The sequence below is a fragment of the Pan troglodytes genome, chromosome 11, assembly GCF_028858775.2.
Source record: "Pan troglodytes isolate AG18354 chromosome 11, NHGRI_mPanTro3-v2.0_pri, whole genome shotgun sequence".
Lineage (NCBI taxonomy): Eukaryota > Metazoa > Chordata > Mammalia > Primates > Hominidae > Pan > Pan troglodytes.
The window spans coordinates 19,703,281-19,715,803 of NC_072409.2; the positions used below are offsets into that span (position 1 = coordinate 19,703,281).

At 37.7% G+C, this 12,523-nt stretch overlaps 1 long non-coding RNA gene across 2 annotated transcripts in view; it reads left to right on the top strand.

The window, feature by feature from the left end:
* The first annotated feature begins 661 nt into the window (after positions 1–661).
* Positions 662–12,523, top strand: part of LOC104007998 (uncharacterized) — a 44,449-nt gene continuing 32,587 nt past the window's right edge. For both annotated transcript variants that reach the window (XR_682395.4, XR_001720987.3), the window contains exons 1-2: positions 662–723; positions 2,176–2,449. This is a non-coding gene — a long non-coding RNA (uncharacterized LOC104007998). The remainder of the gene's footprint in view (positions 724–2,175; positions 2,450–12,523) is intronic.

Consider the following 12,523-nt stretch of genomic DNA (forward strand, 5'->3'; position numbering starts at 1 on the left):
CCTTTTTCAGTGCCTATTGTACTCCAGTCAATCGAAGCTAGTTCTCAGGATAAACTGCATTGTCATTTCTTTTAAGTATTTGTTCTTGCTTTGTTTTGTCTTTTCATGATATAGCCATGATTGCTGTCTGCCAATACCCATGTTTCTCCTTTTTCATTGGGAAGCAGCCATGGGTTTAGAGGAGATTAAGTGTCCCAGCTCTTCTTGTACTATTTAAAATTTATCTAATCCCATAGGGAACCCCACCCCATTGTTATAGTGATTAATTCAGGTAACAGAGGCTTAAGCCAGTCAGAGGACAACATGCCCATGGTCAGTGGCATTGATATAAAAATGTGTATGTGATTAAAGTTGAATCAATGAGTCATGGGAGAAGATTTTCTAAGGGCTTTATAGAAATAGTTACTTGCCCTTCCAGGTAAGCTATCAAAAACCAACCCACTAGTAGTTACTGGGAAATTGTAGTACAAGAAGTAGCTTAACAATCTTGACCCCAGGAGTGAAGCCAGCCTTATAATGATGTTGAAATTGGCACAAAGGAAGGCAGAGTAGAGAGACAGAAGAAAGCTACTTGCTTAGAGAGACCACTGAGCTACTGAATGAAACATACTGAAGACCTTCCACTTTATGAGGTCATAAATAAGTCCTCTTTGTTGTTTGAGTCACTTTAAGAGGACTATTCCTAAAAGCCAAATTTAACAACACATCCAGCCTCAGACTCAGGTAAGTTCTGCTTCAGCCACCACTTTCTCCCTACATAGTCTCCAGCTCCATCTCTCAGATCACATTAGGCCCATTTTTCTTCTTCATTGTTCTTACTTTAATTGTCCCTTCTTACAGATCTCTACCACCTCGCAGCACCTGACTCACCTTCACAGCTGATTTTCATTTGTTTTACTGCTCTTCATAAGCCATCACTTATTACTCTCCCTCTTTTTGGTATTCTAATACTCAGTAGTGACATCCTTTGGAGAGGGGAAGAAGATAGTTTCATATAGGCTCTGATTTAAATTTCAGAGTTGCAGGCTCGGGGTCAAATTGACTGAACTGACAATTCATTATTTTGCTTTTCTTCTTTTGTGTGTTGTTTTAAATGAGTTTCGGAGAATTTTATAGATAAATGGGACCTTGAAAGATGTACTAGCCAAACCCCTTTATATAATAGCTAGAGAAATGGAGGTTTGAAAATGTTAAGTGGCTTGCCCCATATCACACAGCTGGGGATCTTGAGGAAAGATTATAGCTCAGGTATGCTGACTCCCAGCCAGTGCCTTCATTCTGACCTCATGCCCACTTTCTTTCATAACACAGCATTTTACTAGGGGCTTTAGTTGCAGATATCCTGCACAGAGCTCTGAGATTTGGCTGCTCCCAGACGGCACATCAAGTAGACACAGAAATGTTGCTGCTGTCATTCACCCACTGGACAAGGACCTGGTCAGGCAGCCTGACAGGTTCAAGATTCACCCATAATTCCCCAGATCAAGAACTGGCTGCTGTTGACAGCAGGGGAGGCCAGAGTGGTTCAGAGTTTCAATCCAGTCAGATCTATTTTCAGAATGATAATGTGAAGTGAATTTTCTTAGAAACTGGTGAAAGAGTAACAAAGAAAATTTAAAAGCTATCTTATTTTATCATAAAATCCAAAGCTCTCCAAAGATTCCGAAAATGCAGAAAAGATGGAAGGTCATATATAAATTTTTTTAAATGAGTGAAAAAGAGAGAAGAGGTGAATAAATGTGAGAACCAGGGAAAGCAGAATAAAAAGGATACAAGGAAAGATGAAGGGGAGAATAAGGAGAAATGGGAGGTAGGAGGCAGAAGTGAGTGACTCATTTGTTCTACTCACATACACTGAGGACCAGTATTTGACCCAGGTACAATGTTTGTTCCAGGAGTAAACCTTCTTCCTAACTGAACAAAAACAAAAAACAAAAACACAAGATTACTGTCTTTTGTCTTTATAAGAAAGACAAAAACTAAACACAAAAATATAATCATAACTTTCTGTAAAGGCTACATTATGTGGTCAAAGCAGGCTTTCCTGAGGAAGGGACATTCACCAAGAGTTTTCTATAACCTAAGTATCAGGCATATGCACATATATTATTACAATTCTATTTATACATTTAGTTTTTCATTTATTGCTTTATACACTCATCCTTCATTTTCTAGCAACTATACCCCGGACCATTTGCATCATGCTTGGAGTATACTGTTAGAATACAGAAAGGCAGCTGTGTAAAGAAATAAGGGTCATGAAATCTGATGAAGAGTTTTGAGGTCATGTACAAGAAGGTGGGAAAATAAGGAGATCATCAGAAAAAAAAAAAGACTCAGAAGAAAACTAGTGGTTTTTTGTTGCTGTTTTGTGTTGTTTTTATCAACTCTGTGCCAGCCACTCTGACAATTCACAGATGCCATCTCATTTGTAAAACCATCTCATCTGGTAAGTCATGAAGATTCTAAAATTCAACATAGAGAAAGGGCTGGAGTCCAGGCTCAGAGTCTTTCTCTTCTAGGATAGTACATGGCACTGGGCAGAGGAGGGTTTCAGTGGAAGACGCCTTGCTAATAAAAGGAGAGAGAATAGCACGCTTGGCTGCTGTAGGGAGAACCTGTCCAAGTTTGTCCCTAGAGAGGTGGTAGAACTCTGCCATTAGACAGAGTGGTGCAGAGAGCTTTACACTGTGCTGTCACCTCTCATGCCTACAGCAATCAGGCTCTCCTACTTCATTTCTTTCTTCTGGCTTCTCAGCCAAATCATACCCTCTCTTTTTCAAAGACAGTGTTCTAGCTCTTTATAAAGCTGATGTCAGATAATGCGGCTAGCATACTTACTGTTGAACAACTGCCATATTAGGCTTGTGGCGGGTGTCTGGACTAGAAAAGTAGAGTGAAACTGAATCTTAGTGGTGTGGACCCATTCATGGCTGGGTTGTAGGGAGTACACGCTTCTGCTGAAATTCAGGACTTATTGTGTGAGCATGTGTTCATGTGCATTTTTATAAAAAGTGAGGATTTGTAGCTATTCTCACATTTTCCAGGAATCAATGACAATAACATGCCTAGTAATTAAATACTGATTATGCATCCACCTTTTACAGACTAAGACCATTGATTGACTAATAGACCAGGTCATGTTTATAAAAAAGCAGAAATGAAAGAGAACACCTGTTCATCAATATATGAATTAGTGCTGTGCAAAACATATTATCATAGGTGAATATAAAAAATAAAAGCTTTATTTTCCTTATTTCCAAAACTTTGGAAATACCAACAGACAGATTGGGCAAGGTCGCACAGTACAAGGTTGAGTTTAAAGTAGTATACAGATGTCCAGGCTTTCAGGATTATATTTTTTTAAGTTTTTAACATTCTTTCATCTTCAAAGGATTAAAGTTATAAACAATTTTACCTATGGGAACTATAAAAATTGAGGGTTCTATGATTTTAGAGTAGCATGAATAAAGTATGAACATATTTCTCTCACTTAAATAGGTTGTATTCTGCTTCAAATACATTGTATTCTGCCACTTTATCAACACAATAAGTATGCTATATGTGTTGATAAAGAGCAAATTTTACTATAAAACTATGATATGAATATAAAGGAATCAATTTGAGCATGGCAATAAAGTACCATTACGCTACCCAGAAAGCTGGAGTATGACTAAACTTGGTAAATTCTGAAATTTTGGAAGTACTAATCTGGGCTACAGAGGGCTCTTCCTATAGTCTAATCAACATAATGAAGCCTGTTTTAAGGATGGAGAGAGCTTTTTAATATATTATTCTTGCCCTTTCTTTCTTACTCCTTTTATTTACTGACTTGTCCAGGCTTCATGATAGCATGGAAATAACATAGAATTCAAAGAGAAATAGGCTCACATTTAAATGTTGGAGCCATCATTTCATTTTGGTAGTAATAAGAATAAAACTGTAAAAGCTTGTTACATTTGCAGCGGTTGTTTTGTATCTGAAACTGGGCTAAAAACTTTATATCCATTATCTTATTTAATCCTCATAGTAAACCATCAGAGTTGATCTTCTATTATTCTCATTTTATATGCTTGGAAATTAATACTGAAAATTTGGACTGGGTATCCAAGGCAAGACGGCTAACTAGATGCCACCAGGAAGAACATCTCCCACAAAAACAGACCAAAATATCCAGTAAATCAGCATACTCAGAACAGATCATCTGAAGGAATGAACTAAAAGAGATTAGAAAGACAACCCAGACACCAGGATGAAAGGGAGAGGAAGCTGGGAATCCTTCTTGGGGTTGCTGAATATGGGACATGTTCCAGGCCCTGAATGGCTCTGAGTTACGTAAGTCACTAGACCTGGAGAGAGCAGGGCTGTCTGTCCTGCAGGTCCAGGATGAATCTCATCTGTGAACCCCACTGTCCACCAGCCCCTTTCGGAGTCCCTGCCTAGCCATGTCTGCATGGAGCACAGCCTTAACTACCCCACCAGAGCACTTTTGCCAATGTCCACCACCATAGTGGTTTTGTCCAAGCACCCCTGCTGCCCTACCAGAGCACTTTTGCTGACAGCCTCCCATCTGAATGTGTTCTCCTGCAACCCTATCACTACCCCCTTGGAGCACATTTGCCTATGGCACCCCTGATGCTCACGTTAAGCACTTCCTGCCTGTAGTACCCCTTCTGTCCCTGCTGGAGAGCTTCCTGCCCCCAGTGCACCTGCCACTGCTGCCATGCTTCGCATCTATGGTGCCCCTCCCACCCCTGCTGGAGCACTTACACCCATGACCCCCCACTCGCCCCTACAGAGTGCTGTTGCCAGCAGTCTGGGAGCATCCTAGCCCATCAAGCTCAGGCAACACTCAATCTTGATGGGCTAAAGGACAAAGCTGCAGACCCGGTCCCAGCCACCCAGGGTTAGAGCAGGCAACCCAGGAGTGCAGAGCTGAGCCTGAGCCCCCTGAAAACATCCAGAAATAAAGTCATTCAATTACACCAAGCTTGCACCACAGTCAAACTCTCAAGACTGGGCATGATGGCTCACACGTGTAATACTAGCACTTTGGGAAGTAGAGGTGGGAAAATCACTTGAGCTCAGGAGTTTGAGACTAGCCTGGGCAACACAGTGAGAATCGATCTCTACAAAATTTTGTTTTAAAAATCAGCCAGGCATGGTGGCACATGACTATAGTCCCAGCTACTTGGGAGGCTGAGGTGGGAGGATCAGTTGAGCCCAGGAAGTCAAGGCTTCGGTGAGCCATGATCATGCCACTGTACTACAGCATGGGTGTCAGAGTAAGACCCTGTCTCAAAAAGAAAATTCAAGGGAAATAAAGATCATAAAAACATAAAACCAAAAAGTCCCATTGGAAGAACAGCAACTTCAAAGGATAAAGGAACATCAGCCCTCATAGATGAAAAAGAACCAGCACAAGAACTTTGACAACTCTAAATGCTAGTGTCTTCTTATGTGCAAATGATCACACTAGCTCCCTAGCAATGGCTCTCAAGAAGATTGAAATGATTGAAATGACAGACATAGATTTTAGAATCTAGATGGCAATGAAGCTCATTAAGATAGATATAAGAAAAGATTGAAACCTAATCCAAAGGATCAGTGAAATGATCCAAAAGTTGAATAATGAGATAACCATTTTAAGAAAGAACAAAACTAAATTTCTGGAAATGAAAAATTTACTACAGGAATTTCAAAATACAATTGGAAACATTATCAAAAAAGTAGACCAAGCTCAGGAAAGACTCTTAGAAGCGGTAGGCTGCTCCTTCAAAGCAATACAGGCAGACAAAAATAAAATAAAAAAGAATTTAAAAGAAGAATAAAACCTCTGAAAAATTTGGGATTATGTAGAGACCACCAAATGACTCATTGACATTCCTAAAAGAAAAGGACAAAGAGCAAGCAACTTATAAAACATATTTGAAGATATAGTCCATGAAAATTTTCCCAATCCCACTAGAGGTCAACAAACAAATTTAGTAAATTCAGAACACCCTTGCAAGATACTATGCAAGATGACCATCTCCAAGACGCATAATCATCAGATCCCCCAAGGTCAAAGCAAAGGAAAAAATCTTAAAGGCAGCTAGAGAGAAGAGGCAGGTCACTCATAAAGGGAACCCCATTAGGCTAACAGTAGACCTTACAGCAGCAGCCTTGTAAGCCAGAAGAAATTGGGGGCCTATTTTTAACATCCTTATGGAAAAGAAATTCCAGCCAAAATTTCATATGCCATCAAATTAATCCTCATAAGTGAAGAAGAAATGAAGTTAATTTCAGACAAGCAAATGCTTAGGGGATAATTTACCACTAGACCTACCTTACAAGAAGTCATAAAGGGAGTGCTAAACATGGTAATGAAAGAATGATACTTGCCATCATAAAAACACACTTAAGCACAAAGCCCATTGACATAATAAAAGAGCTATACAATCAAGTCTACATAATAACCAGCTAACAGCACAATGACAGGATCAAATCTTTACATATCAATTTTGACCCTGAATGTAAATGGGCTAAATGCCCCCACTTAAAAGGCATATAGTGGCACATTGAACAAAGAAGCAAGACCCAACTCTCTACTGTCTTTGAGAGATTCATCTCACAAGTAATGACACCCATAGGCTCAAAGTAAAGGGATGGAGAAAGATCAGGTAAATGGAAAACAAAATAGATCAGGAGTTGCTATTTTTATACCAGATAAAACAGACTTTAAAACAATAATGATCAAAAAGGACAAAGGCATTACATAATGATAAAGGGCTCAACCCAACAAGAAGACTGAACTATACTACATATATATGCAACCAACATTAATGCACCAAGATTCATAAAACAAATTCTTAGACATCTATGAAGAAATATAGACAATCACACAATCCTGGGGGACTTCAACATCCCACTGACAGCATTAGACAGATAATCAAGGCAGAAAACTGACAAGGATATTCTGGACTTAAACTAAACACTTGACCAATTATATCTAATAGACAGCTACAGAATACTCCACTTGACAACAACAGAATATATATTCTCATCTGCACACGACACATATAAGACTCTAAAACTGATCACAGCTCAGCTATAAAGCAAGTCTCAATGAATTCAAAAATATCAAAATCATACCAACCACACTCTAAGATCACAGAGCAACAAAAATATAAATCAATACCAAAAAGATCTATTAATACCGTACAATAATTTATGGAAATTAAACAACTTGCTTCTCAATTACTCTTGGATAAAGAATGAAATTAAAGCAAAAATTAAAAAATTCTTTGAAACTAATGAAAACAGAGTCACAACATACCTGAATCTTTGGAACATAGGTAAAGCAATATTAAGAGGAATATTCATAGCACTAAACCCCAACATCAAGAAGTTAGACAAATCTCAAATTAACAACTTACTGTGCCACGTACAGGAGCTAGAAAAACAGGAGCAAACCAATCCCAAAGCTAGCAGAAGAAAAGAAATAAACAAAATCAGAGCTTAACTGAACAAAATTGAAATGTGAAAATCTATACAAAACATTAGTGAAATCAAAAGTAGGTTATTTGAAAGACTAAACAAGATTGATAGACTAGCTAGATTAATAAAAATATTAAGAGAAAAGATACAAATACACACAGTCAGAAATGATAAAGGGGACATTACCACCAACCACACAAAAATGCAACAACAACAAAAATTCTCAGACACTATTACAAACACTCTATGCACAAAAACTAGAAAACATAGAAGAAATGGAAGAATTCCTAGAAACACCCAACCTCCCAAGATAAAGCCAGGAAGAAATTAAAATCCTACACAGACAAATAACAAATTCCAAAATTGAATCAGTAACAAAAAGCCTACCAAATAAACAAAGTCCTGGATCAGATGGCTTCACAGCTGAATTCAACCAGAAATATAAGGAAGGCCCAGTACAAATCCTACTGAAATTATTCAAAAAAATCAAGATGATGGGAATCCTCCCTAACTCACTCTATGTAGCCATCATTATTCTGATACCAAATCCTGACAAAGAAACAGCAAAAAAAGAAAACTTTATGCTGCTATCTCTGGTGAACATAGTACCAAAAATTTTCAACAAAATACTAGCAAATCAAATCCAGCAACACATCAAAAAAGCTAATTCACCACAATCAAGTAGTTTTTATTCCTGGGATGCAGGATTGGTTATGTGATTCACTTCGTAAATAGAATTAACAACCAAAATCATGTGATCATCACAATAGATACAGAAAAATCCTTCAATGAAATTCAATACTGCTTCATCTTGAAAGCCATCAACAAATTAGGAATTGAATAAACATATCTCAAATAATAAGAGTCATCTATGACAAACCAGTGGCCAACATCACACCAAATGGACAAAAGCTGGAAGCATTCCCCTTGAGGATCAGAATGAGAGAAAGATATTCACTCTTACCACTCTTATTCAACATAGTACTGGAAGTGCTAGCCGGAGCAATAAGGCAAGAGAAAGAATACAAGGCATCCAAACAGGAAGAGAGGAAGTCAAAATATCTCTTTGCAGACAGTATGATTCTATACCAAGAAAACCCCATAGACTCCACCAGAAGGCTTCTAGAACTAATAAATGACTTCAGCAGTTTCATGATACAAAATTTACGTACAAAATCAGTAGCATTTCTATACACTAGTATTATCCAAGCTCAGTCAAGAACACAATCCCATTTATAATGGCCACAAAAGAGAATAAAATACCTCAGAATACAGTGAACAATAGAGGTAAAAGATTTCTACAACAAGAATTAGAAAAAACCGCTGAAAGAAATCAGACATGAGACAAACAAAAGAAAAACCATTTCATGCTCACTTAGGAAGAGTCAATATTGCTAAAATGGACATACTGCCCAAAGCTATTTATAAATTCAATGCTATTCCTATCAAACTACCAGTGATATTTCACAGAGAATTAGAAATACTATTCTAAAATTCATGCAGAACCGAAAAACCCTGATTCAACAAAGAAATCCTAAGCAAAAAGAACAAAACAGAGGGTATCACACTACTTGACTTCAAACTATTCTACAAGGCTACAGTAACTGAAACAGCATAGTACTGGTACAAAAACAAACACAAAATGGAACAGGATAGAGAACCCAGAAATAAAGTCACACATCTACAACCACCCGATCTTTGACAAGGTCAACAATAACAAACAATGAGGAAATGCCTCCCTATTCAATAAACGCTACTGGAATAACTGGCTAGCCATATACAGAAGACTGAAACTAGACCCCTTCTTTTCACTATATACAAAAATTAACTCAAGATAGATTAAATATTTAAATGTAAAGCCTAAAACAATACAAACTCTAGAAAAAAACCTAGAAAATACCATTCTGGACATCAGCCTCGACAAAGAATTTATGACTAAGTCCTCAATAGCAATTGCAACAAAAACAAAAATTGACAAGTGGTACCAAACTAAACTAAAGAGCTTCTGCACAGCAAAAGAAACTATCAACAGAGTAAAGAGGCAACCTACAGAGGGGTGAAAGTGTTTGCAAACTATGCATCTGACAAAGGTCTAATAGTCAGAATAAGGAACTAAAACAAATCAGCAAGCAAAAACAAATAGCCCCATTAATAAATGGGCAAAAGACATGAACAGACACTTCTCAAAAGAAGACATACGTGTGGCCAAAAAATACATGAGAAACTGTTCATAGTCACTAATCATTAGAGAAATGCAAATCAAAACCACAATACGATACCATCTCTCACCCATCAGAATGGCTGTTATGAAAGTCAAAATTCAACAAATACTGGTGAGGTTGCAGAGAAAGGGAAACACACACTGCTGGTTGGAATGTAAATTAGTTCCACCACTATGAAAAGCAGTGTGGGGATTTCTAAGAGAATTAAAACAGAGCTACCATTTGACCCAGTGATCCCACTATTGGGTATATACTCAAAGGAAAACAAATCATTCTACCAAAAAGACACATGCACTCATATGTTCATTACAGCAAAAGCATGGAATCATCTAAGATTCCCATTAACAGTGAACTGGATTACAAAAAATGATATATATACACTGTGGAATACTACATAGCCATAAAAAATAATGAAATCATGTCCTTTACAGCAACATGGATGCAGCTGGAGGCCATTATCCTAAATGAACTAACGAACTAACGCAGGATCAGAAAATGAAATACTGCATGCTCTCACTTATGAATGGGAACTAAAGGTTAAATACACGTGGACATAAACATGGGAACAATAAACAAAGTAGGGCGTAGGAGGCAGGTGTGGTGATGAGATTATTCACATACACGAAGTGTCAGCATCATGCAATTTACCCATGTAATAAGCCTGCACATTACCCCCTGAACCTAAGATAAAGTAGAAAAATTAAAAAACACAAAACTATAAGCCTTGGGGGGAAAAAAGGAATTTGCTAAATGTACATGCACACACACACACACACACACACACACACACATGCACACACACACAACTTGTTCAAGGTTACCTAATTCTATGGATAATGCCTGGATTCAAATCTTTTCTGGACAGTTCCAAATTTCAGGGACTTAGCATAATAACCAGTTTCTCTCACTTCTGTTTCTGTTCCTTTGAGCCAATCATTTGTCTCTGATCCTCAGTTTTTCTTCATTTAAGAAAAAAATCAAAAGGACTAGGCATAATCTCTTAGCATTGTTTTGAGAATTAAATAGGAGCATGCATGTAAAATGTCTGGGCCATAGAAACAGGCTTACAAAAACTTGTTCCCTTCCTGCTTCTGAATCATCAATCTTCTCTCTCCTTGGAGTTCTCCTCTGCTATCTCTGCTCCTCTATCCTTTCCTTGCCCTGCCCTGTTGCTTGGGCACAGATGGCAAAGAAGCCAAATGACACAGGCCGTGGTGACTGGTAGCTACATGTCTAGGGTCATGTAATTTCTTCATTATCTTTCTTGATTGAAAACAGCATTTGTAAGATAAAGTGTCCATTAGTAAATACTGATGCTGGCAGGCAGGGCGTATAAGCTGTCAAACAGCTAAAATGAAGGATTGTCAGTTCAGCAACAAGAACATGGGGAGCCAGTATAAAGTAAAAATGAATAAAAGAGTTTAATGTAACTAAAAGAACAAGCAAACACTCATCAATGATGAACAAAGGCCAAGGAGGTCTCAGGTTGTTTTGTATTTGGAGTGAGTGTACAGCTTCAAGAAAGCTTATGCTCTAAGGCGGAATTTAATTTAAATCAATTTGCAAAGGAATAAAAAAAAGCATGATGCCTGTCACGTGCAATGTGTAGGGAATCAAATATAAGCAAGATGCAGTTTTTGTTTTTATAACTTTACTAACAATAAGGAGATAGTATAGTGTGGTTATGGATTGAACACAGGTTTCACATTGAGAAATATCTGGATGTAAACCCAGGTGATATGACCTTGTGTTCCTTATGCAAATCTTAATTCCTTCTCATAAAATGAAAACGATAACGCCAGCACCATAGGATTGACGTGAAGGTTAGGAAAGCATGTGACATTATCTTTAGCCCCCAGTACATGCGCTCAAAATTACTGATTTTTAAGAGTGATAAGATATTATCGCATAACATTATAAAACAGAAAATTCTAGGAATAAAAAAGATAGGAGTTCAAAAATAACATCTGCTTGTTTAGATTAGAAATAAGGAAATGAAGCAGGGATGCTGAAATTGTTTGTTGAGGAAAGGTTAGTATTTGGCCATGATAATTTTGTAAAGACTATTAGATTCAGGGAGAGCAGCAAAAACAAAGGTTGTGAGGTTGGGGAGCTTGAAGCAGAGCAGCAAGCAGGAGACTTTTTTGTTTGTCTTTGAATATGGGGTGTGATGATGGGTACTGTCAGGGAATATGACTGTGAGAAAAATTTGGATCTAGATATTGAAGTCTTAGATGCTTGGCCAATAAATTAGGACTTCAATCTCTAGTAATAAAGTTACCAGAAGGTTTCCTTGAGCAGGTTGAAATGTCATCATTTATTTTTATCAGGCCCTAGTTCCATGTCCAATCTTAAATTTGTGTAGCATGCTTGCAATGGACTGACCACATCCTGTTTTCTCCATGCAAGGATACAATGAGAAGATGGCAGTGTGTAACCCAGAATAGGGCCCTCACCAGAACCTGACCATGTTGGCACTATGATCTCAGCCTTCCAGCTTCTAGAATTGAGAGAAATAAATTTCTATTATTTATAAGCCACCCAGTCTATGGTACTTTGCTATATAGCAGGCCAAACTTATGAAGACTAATATTCAAGAGCATTGGTTCAGATGTCCCGTAGTCTGATTTTGAGGATCAGGTGACTATGGCATCTCAGTCGAATGATTTCATCTCTTTCTACCTCAGTTTCTTAATTAGTAAGATGGGATAATTACTAACTCACAGTACTATATGATGATTACATGAGATAATATGCTGCATTATTTACAATAGAGACTGGTATCATCATCACCTAGGTCAATGAGCTATTTAATAATGCTT